Genomic DNA, 11280 nt, shown 5'->3' on the forward strand with positions numbered 1-11280 from the left:
TTATCAATGTTCCCAAAATGTCAAACTTCTCTTTCAATTCTCCTTGTAAATGAACAGGTTAGAAGTTGTTCTATGTTGAAGTTTTGTAAACCACCTAGTCCGTCTGTGAGGCGTCTCAGGCTGTGGGCCAGGTTGCCAGATACAGTTTGTAAACAGAGATTGGATTTAGTCTCCTAGACAACAGGAATAAGACCTACTAATAAATGAGCTTTAGAGACGACTGAGAAACTGCTTTTTGGGCTCCTGGCTTCCACTCAGATGTGTACGGTGTGAGGTACAGGTCTGGGTCAGCTACAGCGTAACAACTCCACTGGAGCTCGGAGGGATTCATCATGGTGTTCAAGGACACTTGAGCGAGCCGGATGGCAGCCAACAAAAGGGCCTGAACCCAGGTCCTCCCATTAAAATGTGGCCTCCCTCTCTCTCTCCTCTCTCTCTCTCTGGGCTGTTCCTCCGTCTCCTGTCCTCTCTCTGTAAGAGAGCCAACTATCTCTCCCAGCTGAACAAAGGTTGTCTCAGGTTGTCTGCTTGCTGCTGTGACGTGCAGTGAGGTGTGTGTGTGTGTGTGTGTGTGTGTGTGTGTGTGTGTGTGTGTGTTTGTGTGTGTGTGTGTGTGTGTCTGCATGTGCAGAACAAAAGTGAGCACTCTAAATAGAGGCAAAGCAAAGAAAGTAAATTTCCTTGTTCTTTTGATGCCATACTCTAGCTGCTACAAACCCCTTGTCATCTCCCATTACCGCTTGGTCTTTGTTTAGCTTCACCATGGTTTTTTACATACTTAGTCTACACATTTCCACTTCTTTTTTCCCATTTCTCCGCACTCTCTTCAGTAAAGTAATGTATATATCTCTATATTCCTCCCTCATCTTATATCCTTCTGTCTCCATCTGCCAACGTTAGACATGAACACCACTGCACCGTGTTTAAGAATCTCAGGAAGAAGGAAACATATTTGCAAGTACTGCTGAGCGACCTTCAAGAACATGAAAAAGCTCTTACATAGCACTTACATGTCAGAAGGCAGTGAAACCGTAAGACGTTAAACATACTAGGACATGTTTTCATGCGATATATCTAATGCAAAAAAAAGGAAAAGCTTGTATACTCAAACAAGAGTAATTGTTACAACGTTCACATGTAAATTATTCATTCATGAAAGGATTCTGAGATTTTCAAATTACATACATTTTAACAAAAAAAGTGTGTAGGTCAAAGCAACACAAATTAAGGTATCTACATAAGAGTGACATGACACTGTCATGAGCGTGTCATAAACATGAAAAAGTTGCTTCTTTTAGTAAGTGTCATTTGATTTTGTCATGAAGACTTATGGTTACGGTTATGGTTAGGGGTCATGTGTCACGACTGTGTCATGTGTTCAGTCACTTCACTCTCATTATGACTCATTGTGTAGATACCTTCAAGTAAAGTGTTACCCAGAGTAATTAAGAGGTAATTCTCATTAGAAATCATTAAGCACTGAAGAGGTTTCTGAGTTTAAAAAAAAATCACAACCTAAATGCTGTTTTGAGACACACGAGACACCCAAGGACAACGTGAGTCTGCCAAGTGTACACGGCCACTGCTGCCCATGTTGTAGACTGGGCTGCTACTAGTGTTTTTTTTGTTTTTTTTCCCATTATCGATTCATCTGCTGATCTTTCTCCAGATTAATCAATTAATCGTTTGATCTATGTGATGTCAAAAAATAGTGTGATATGTCTATCCCAGTATCTCAAAGTCTAGTCTATATCGTTGACGTTCAACTCCCGGGATTGTTCAGGTGCCACCGTAAATTCTGCCGAGTGTCACTCTTTTTAGGCCGGATGTCAGTTCCCTGCCGCTTTCTTTGTGTTGACATTTGAAACTCCAGTGGATTTATGAGGACTATGGTTAACTGGATAAAAAAAGACCCTCCTCGGCAGCGCTGTGGAGGAAGGCCTTGCAATGTGAGACTACTCAAAGTCAAAGCAGTCTTGTTCTGTCAGTTTAAAACCCAAATATATTCAGTTTACTATGATAAAACAGAGAAGCAGGAAAACTCCAAAGAGCATTTTCTTTATTTTTTGCGTAAAAAAACAATTAATCGATTACCAAAATAGTGGACGATTCTGTTGATCAACTAATTGATTAGATGACCAATCGTTGCATCTCTAATGTAGAGTGTCCATATCTGGCTACTGTACTAAGACCATGACAATTTCCCATACATGTTGTGTGTGTGTGTGTGTATGCGCACGTGTGTGTGTGTGTGTGTGTGTGTGTGTGTCAATCTTCCCATTTTTAATAGGTCTGAGTGTTTCTATTCTATTTTTTTTTTTTTTTAGTTTTCAACACATTTAAAGATAAGCGTATGTTTGCACCTGTGACTTTGAAATATAGAAATAGCAACTGAAAGTTTGCATGCACGCATATGATTGAGCGATAGCCTGTGTGTGTTTGTGTGCGCTTGTGTGTCTATTTGTATGTGTGAGTGATTGGCAGCTCATATGTATTTCATCTGAGCAGATATTGAGGAGAGTGACAGGGGGTGAAATTAAAATTGCATCCCTTGTCAGAGCATCACAATCCCCATCTCTGCTCTTCAAGTGCTGGTTTCAAAATCCAAATGGGTTGTGTGTGTGTGTGTGTGTGTGTGTGTGCGCGCGCTTGAAACTGCGAGGGTATTTAGCCCGTCTATCAGCAAACAATACAGTTTTGAAATGTGACAGCCTCAGATCGCTCATATAATGACAGCCCATGGGCGGTTAGTGCTGCAGTCACACAAACTCCATGCAAAACCCTCATCCCTTTATCCACCCACCCACCCCTCCCATTAATTCCCTTCTTCTTCTACTTCTTCTTCTTCTTCCTCCACATCTCCGTCCCTTCTTCCATGTTTATTTATTCATTTCTTATTGGAGGGGAAAGGGCTGAATAGGAGTGATTCTTTTTGGCTGCTTAATTAAAATATATAATTCATCGCTGCGTCAAATGATTCTTCCTCTGCGTCTTTGTGGAGTCCGATTTGGGAACATTTGCATTTAAATTGGAAAGCCAGGAGGGAAATTCACTAGGCGGGCCGGGGTGTGTGTGTGTGTGTGTGTTTGTGAGAGAAAATAGAAGGCATCTCTTGAAGAAACGCACATACTTTCTTTCTTTGGTCCTTTTACTGTCACAATAGGAAATGTCACACAGGAACATCAGTTGGCCAAATGGCACTGGAGAACATCTTGTAATGGAAAACTTTTGTCCCTTGAAATAACAACCTTGTGTCCACTAATGTACAGTATGCTCACTCAGTACATTTGTCTCTTTTTTCCTCAAAATTGAAAACGGGTCACAAAATAGAATAGGTCATTACGAATGTGTCTGCAGAGACAATAAAGAGACGCATCCTCCTGGTTATAAATGAGCTCTACAAGATATAGTGAGAGTAGAGTTTACAACCCCTAAGGAACAATAACCATAACTATCAAACGTACAGTAGAAGCTAAGGATTGATGACTTGAATACATTGTTCCTGATGCCATCACCAGGAAACTGTGCAATATGTGTGTGAGAAATCCATTGTGTTGAAAAATGGCACATGCGCTGACAAAATGTATACCGCAATTAATAAAAACTAGTTATTTAACTTTTAAAAGGTCATAGGGAAGTTTCTTTTTTTTTCTTTTCTTCCTTTAGGTCATTTAAATAATTGAGATGTATGGATGGCAAATAATGTATATAATGCTGACACAGAGGTGCATTATCCTGCTGGGATGTAATTGGAGGTCACCTGTTTGTTTTTTTTTTACAATACTGAAGCCAGTGTGCCTGGCACCATAGAGCACGTAAAAGCTTTGTAAAATCACACCTCCCTCTGCCTGCTTTCTTTCTGTCACAGCAGCACAACTCACCATCTGGAGCAATGGGCTGTGGATATAAACAGGAAAGAGTAATATAGCAGCCAGGGGAGAGCACAAAACAGGCAGCCACACAATGCCTCTATTGGAGCTAAAACACAGAGCGTCCTAAAGGAGTAAATCCAATCCCAAAGTAAAAAAAAAATAATAGTAAAAAGAAGAAATAGAGTCATGACAATGTGTCAAATGATGGAGCATCAAAAGGGAAACTTGCCAAGGACAGGGAGAATGGGTGAATAACTCCAGATACTTTCAGGGAAGAATATTCTAATGGCATCATCATGAAAAGTAAAAGCTTAAAAATGTGAGGTAAGGCATCCAGTCCAGGGGGTAAACGTGTGCATCAAAAGGATCCTCGCTGCAGAAATAAGACCCCTGTTCTGTGCACCACTCAACGAACTGACTCACTTACTTTTGACACATTTCTCCTACCGACAACCTTTAGGCAGTGTAGACAACTTTTTTTTGTATTCAGAGTTTCATTTCACAGTGATACCTCAACCAAATGAGGAAAATAAAAAGAAAAAAATGTCTCCGCACGAATAAATGTATGACAGGTGTGCCAAAGGGAAGCACAACCTCAATATTTATCTCTAAACTAAACGTTGTGAATACATATACCAGCAGTATGTGTGCAGGAGTTTCTTCATTCTTTTTCTAAAGATGAAATTTCAAAGTCCTCAGGTTTTACTCAGAAAAAGCCACAAATTCAAGGCAATCTAACAATTAAAGAGAAAATTAACATTTGCCTAAGCCTCACCAGTGACTGTTATACATGTTAATGAGTGGCTGTGACCCAGCTGACCGTAATAACAAAAAAAAAAACGGCACCTCATCCATCAATCACTGTGCTGCAGATTATACTTTTTCAAACCAAAAACACACACACACACACACACACACACACACATGACACACATAACTGTTGCCACTGAAAGCCTTGATGTCATGCTCCCTTTCCAATAATGCAACTTCCTCATTCCCATAATGCTTTTCTTTGCTTAGCAACGCTAATTCTGTCATCAATCATCATGCAGTGCAGGGTTGCTGCAGATTACTCACAAGGGCTGAGGTGGTTGGGGGGGGGGGCATTTTGTGTACACACACACACACACACACACACACACACACACACACACACACACACACACACACACAAAACTAATGAAACACGCACTGATGTGCAAAGTTGGCATTTGGTGCGCAGTGTTGATAGCTGGACGGCTGTGACCTTTTTCACAGAGGTTCTGGGTATAATTGGTCGCTAAAGACAACGTCAATCGACGATTAAGAAGTAGCAGTGGTCGCGCGCATAATCACACACATAAGGACACACACACAATCACACAACTTTGTGCACGGGGATGACGGCACTTGGCTCTCGGTGATAAATTCAGCCATTGATTACATGTGACTGCTCTCAGCTGGCCGAGATTGAGACGACCTGAACACGTCAGCTGCTGTGTATCAGGTTTCGTACAGGACGGCTGCTGCTGCTGCAATATCTAACCTGTGTTAGTTTTACACTAGTAGCCAGTGCACACACTGTCCACCTCATGTGGATGTAAGATCAGCTAATCCTTGGCGGATACTGTGTCTTATAACCTACGGGTAGTATTTTTGCACAGACTTGAATTAGTGTTAAAGCCTAATGTAATTAAACATGGCAGACTGGGCCATTAAATTGGCTCGCTGCCGCAGCTGTATGCCAGCAGAGAGTCTAAACACGCGATGAGATCTGATAGATCAGTGGGCTTCATCACACTTGTGTCAGGTAGCAGATCTCTGATGTGCTTATTGTGTGTGTTTTTTTGTTTTTTTTTCCACATTGAGCATGACTTTGTGTGTGAGCGTGTTTTTGTCTCCACCCAGCCATCTGGACCTCCTTGTGTGTGTGGAGAAGCAGATATAGGTGGTTAGAAAGCTCTGGAAAAACACGGCTTTACCTCCAGCCCTCTCACCTCTGAACTCTATAAGTGTATCAAAGCTAAGAAAACAGAGCACTTTGTGTGTCTAGGTGTGTGTGTGTGCGCCTCTGTGTTTGTGCGCTTGCGTGTCTGTGTGTGTGTGTCAGCATTCTTAAGGCCTATAAGGCTTTGAATGATGGGTGTAGACTCCCCTTTGTGAACAGGGAGCCTCCAGGAGCTGTGCAGCATGTGTGCATGTGCATGTGTGCGTGTGTGTGTGTGTGTGTGCGTGCGTGCGTGCACGTGTGTGTGTATGTGCGTGTGTGTGTTTGTATGATGGAGAGTGTGATGTACGGGCTGTGATGTTCTGAACAGAGGTGTTTTTACAGGGACTTAATCAGAACCAGAGCTGAGGCCCTCAGTGAAAAAAGTGCATGCACACACACACACACACACACACGCACACACACACGCACACACACACACACACACACACACACACCTGTGATATGTAGTCTGAAATAAATGTGATTAGTACTATACCTATGGTAATGTATGTTTATTATGTATATCTTGATTTTTAATCCATTAATTATTTGTCTTTAGTCTTTGTCTGACTGAAGAGGTCTGTCCAAACACACTCCAAAAATCTAACTTCTGATTAAATTAAAAACCATTAAAGCGTCAAAGTTTTACATTGAAAAGGATTGACCAGTGAATGCAGGGCTTGACATTAAGGCTTGTACGGGACAAGTAGAGTGTTTTGTAGGTCAAGTGGAAGAGAAATGTTCTTGCCCCACTAATTATGTCTATTTTACCGATTTGAAACAAATACATTTTTTTTCCCCACAATCCGACCAACCAGCATCCAACTCAAAATGCTCTGATTGGCCAATCAGGAGTCGGTCCGAGTAATAACCGCCCGCAGTTCAAACATACAATTTCAGCTGCCTCAGAAGAACAGTGGTGGAGACTGGAGTGGAGAGTAAAGTTTCTTCGGGCTCCGCAGCCCGGCCAAGTGCCAGGGAAAGCCCCAAGAACAAGTAACCTTACAACAACACCACGGTAAGAGTTAAAAAGGAAAAGAAAACGTGCGAAGAGCTGGAGCGATGAATTTGACTGGGTGGGTTATGAAGAAGGAGTAATGTTCTGCGGCGTCTGCCGGCGGCAACCCAACTTGGTTGACAAGTAAGTGACGTTAGGTAGGTAGTGTCGGCAGCTGTGCACCTAGCGAGCATTAACAGCATTTGTACCGGTTAAATGTACGTAGTTAAATATCAGCTAATGTAAAGTAGCTACACCTTTTAAAGGATCCCTTGGTAAATCAGCTTCTTTCAAACCAGCTGTCAACAATTTGTTCGAATTCTGCATTAGCAAAACACAACAACAAAAAAGTTATGAAATGATTCATCTTTACCCGTACAAGTGACTTTTGTACATGGCCAAGTGAATCGTTAATGTCCTTGTCCAAAGGACAAGTGCCTCCAAAAGTTAATATCGAGGCCTGGAATGTATTGGGATTCTTGATGCAATAAATAACAAACAATTAATCACTTACATATCTGTTAGTTTTCTGTTGATCGATTAAAAGGTGCTGTAGGTAAAATTGTGAAGATTCAGGATTTGGCCAAAGAATTTGAACATCAACAACTTCTCAGTCCCTCCCCCCCCTCATTCTGCTAAAGCACAAACGGTCTCCTAAGCAAGTCCCACAACAGGCTGTAGGTGGTGCCAGAGGAGCTGGATTTTTTGTTTTAATTACCTGCTTTATGTACTCAAACAAAGGGTCAGTTTCAGGAAAACATGACAGAAAGTTAGTTTTATAAGTCTCGCCTACTGCCTCTTTAATCGATTTATCGACTTTAACTTATAAAACCATCAGCAATTCAGGTGTGTTATGCTAGAGATGTAGCTAAGCGGAGTCAAGCAGAGACGAGGAGCAGGCTACAGAGGTCTGGTCAGCTCACTTTCACACCCCCAGTTTTGTTTTTTAATCCCCAAACTCATAGTCAGGCCCAACCCTGACTCAAGTGACATATCTTGAGGCAATTCATCACACGGGTTCTTCTCCCTCACAACATGCTTCATGTAGCTTTTTTCACAAATACTACTCCACCAAGACTTGCACACCCCCTGTCGATGGGTGCCATGGGCGCCTGCTGACAAGTTGGTATCTCTGGGAATAAAGATCATCATAAATTATGTCTATAATATAGAGAACAATGACTGTATTATGTCATTTACTCACTGTCAGAATACAGCTATAGTTCTTCTCTTTTATTTACTCCCCAAGATGGAATGCTCCGTTGCCATGGAATCACAATACATTCATCGACACAGAATCAGAATATGACAGAATGAAACAATATAGATATCTAAAGTGTAGAAAAATGTCTGTGAGTTGTATAATGAGCCTTCCGAGCATTGCTTCTGGCTGGTGGGATGAGAGGTGTTTGTCTTTCAAACCAGATAAATTATATTAGTTATATATTTATATATGCTGTACTTATAATAGGAATAATTGCCAATTCCTCTGACCAGTGTGCAGGCATGCCTCTTTTTAAGCTTACTGAAAATACTGAAGAATGTGTTTACTTCAATTTAAAAAAAAAAAAAAAAAAAATGTTAAGTATCCAACAGGGTCCTGGCATTCACCCAGACAGGTCCAACCCTTTGTCTGGGAAAATGTTTTTGCACCACAGTATTACAAATATAATATGTGTTGATGGTTGAAAACCAGTTTGTTGCAGATCAAACAGGACCTCAGTTGCTAGCACTGTTACCTCACATTAAGGGAAAATAGAGATGTGATTCAGCTGGTGAATGCAAGAAACTACCAAATACACCGTAATCTTTCTGCTGCCCATTTGTGCTCATCTTCTACCTTGACAACACGTAAGGGGGGACACCAGTCTCTCCTTTTTTTGTTTTTGTTAGCCCTGTTCTAAAATTCAAATATGCAAGGATTGCAATGCAAAAAATACTTTTGAATAACTGTGTCCTAGTAGTCTTTTCTGCATAGCATTCCGCTGCGCTGCCTTTACAATTTTGTCTGCATGAATACGGATGGTTGATTCAGGACTTATTCAAAAGTGTCAGAGTGAAGTGAGAATCCATCCATTGTTTGTCTCCAGTATACTTTTTTCCTCCCAAACTAGAGATTATTGATCCATCAGACATAAGATGCAGCTATGATTAAGGATTTAAGTCTAATGGAGAATGTGAGAGACAAAAACAGAAAGATAGAAAGACTGAGTGAGAAGAGGAACGTGAAGATGAGAGAGACACACACACACACACTGAAAGGACAGATGGAAAGCAACACTGGTTTTCTTATCTTTCTTGTCTTATTGCATTGGTGTGTATGTGCCCGTGTGAGAAAGACACTTTGTGTGTGAATGCAAGCTCGAGTGTTTCCCTGCATGTGATGGAAACTAAAAACAGTATGTTTACTCAACCTGTTTGCCAACCCTCTTTAGTAAATATAGATACAGTAGCAGCATAGACCAGGCTTACACACACACATACACACTTACACAATCCTGCACACATACACTACACAAAAACTGTGTGTTCAACTGTCCACTGGTCTTTACCACAGGAGACTATTTGTAGAGTTGATTCCGATGGCCTTCATGTAGGTCTGTCTATTAGTTGGGTGGCCCTTCACGCACATGCAAAGATATGCTGTACACACACATGTACACACACACACACACACACACACACACACACACACACACACACACACACACACACACACAGAAAGAAAAAAGAAGCACAAACATGCAGATTAGGGGAAACAATAAAAGTTGTGCATACCAGCATGCATGATACCTTGTACTTTGTTATATATACACTGTTTATGCACAAACACACATACACACACACACACACACACACACACACGCATCACCCTGCACAAAACCCACGTGTACTGTACATTGGGTGGCCAAGAACCTCAGTGACCAAATAAACAGACTAACTATATTGGAGCATTCACTAAATTACACTTAAGTGTCTGTTGCTTCTTTCTGAGGGAATACATGACAGAAATAGTGTGTGTGTGTGTGTGTGTGTGTGTGTGTCTGTTAGTGGTGGAACGGTACACAGAAGTCCCGGTTCGGTTCATACCTCGGTTCAGACATCCCGGTTCGGTACGAGTTCGGTACAATGGAAGGAAAAGCAAAACAAATATGCCAAAGGCAATTTTTTCTTTATTGTTTATGTCTCAGGCTGTACCTAGTGTCATATAGTCTCTCAATTGAGCTAGCTGCAAAAAGTGTATAAGATGTAAACAGCAAACAATAATTATCCCACATCATCTCCAGACTTCATCTGTAACTTGTAAACAAAATTAAATACAGCTGAAAATACAGCTAAATAACCTGCTTAATGCAGCGTTATCACCGCTGAGAGCTGCTGCCTGACTGGACGTCTCCCGATGTGATATCATCACGATATTTATGCCACAATACAATATTATTACGATTTTAAACATATTGCAATATTCTGCGAAGTATTGCAATTACAACCTTTCTTCCAAACTTCTAGAGAGGACAGGGGCTGCTCCTCAGTCACAGAACAGAAGAAGAAGAAGTTTTGGCGGCTAGTGAAAAACCTTGTATGCTCGCTGGACAGTAGCGACGTCATTTATACTGAGACTCTCTGTCTTTTCTACAGAAAGTCGCCAGTCCCATTTAAAAAAAAAAAACTCGCTAAAGGGGTCTGACAAGTTGCTAAATCTAGTGACACAGTCACTAAGTTAACAAAGCTTTGTGCTGCTATCTCCGACTTACTAAAACTGTATTCATAGGGGGAGCTTGGCTACACATGGCACGCTGAGCTTCAGAGCTAAGGCGGGGCTACAGATTAGGTGTCCCTGAAGAATCCACGTATCTAACAGTAGTTCTGATTACATCAGTTCATTTGCATGCAAGTTTTAGTTATTTTTATACCGTGTATTCTCAGTGTAAATTCATGTGCAGAACCGTGACGCCTGTACCATTTTGGGTCAATACCATTACATGAACCAATACACCCCTAGCGTGTGTGTGTGTGTGTGTGTGTGTGTGTGTGTGTGTGTGTGTGTGTGTGTGTGTGTGTGTGTGTGTGTGTGTGTGTGTGTGTGTGTGTGCAAGGGCATTTGCATCCTTGCTTGCTACCTTGACACAAACATGAGTAATTTTGTACTTCCTAAGCCTCCTGTAAATATCATGTTTTTAAATGAGTATTCTATCCTATATATAATTTAGTACAACACTTCACCAAGAACTCTAAAAGTGCATTTGAGATCCGATAAACTTAACTCAAGCAGCCAAAGTCAAAACATCTATTGAATGAAATATGCATAACTCATAAACAAAAAAGTTAGGAATATTGTGGGAAAAAATAACAGTCTTAAGAAAACACAAAATTGAAAAACAGAAATGTTGTGGTGTCAACTCAAGCTTGAAATTGGAGAAATAGAGGGGGGGGGGGGGGGG

General features: G+C 41.2%; 1 protein-coding gene across 1 annotated transcript in view; it reads right to left on the reverse strand.

Moving 5' to 3' along the window:
• cntfr (ciliary neurotrophic factor receptor) overlaps nucleotides 1-11280 on the reverse strand; it is a 252365-nt gene that overhangs the window by 150318 nt on the left and 90767 nt on the right. The window lies entirely within an intron of this gene.

Source organism: Etheostoma spectabile, chromosome 16, assembly GCF_008692095.1.
Source record: "Etheostoma spectabile isolate EspeVRDwgs_2016 chromosome 16, UIUC_Espe_1.0, whole genome shotgun sequence".
In the NCBI taxonomy this organism is placed as follows: Eukaryota; Metazoa; Chordata; class Actinopteri; order Perciformes; family Percidae; genus Etheostoma; species Etheostoma spectabile.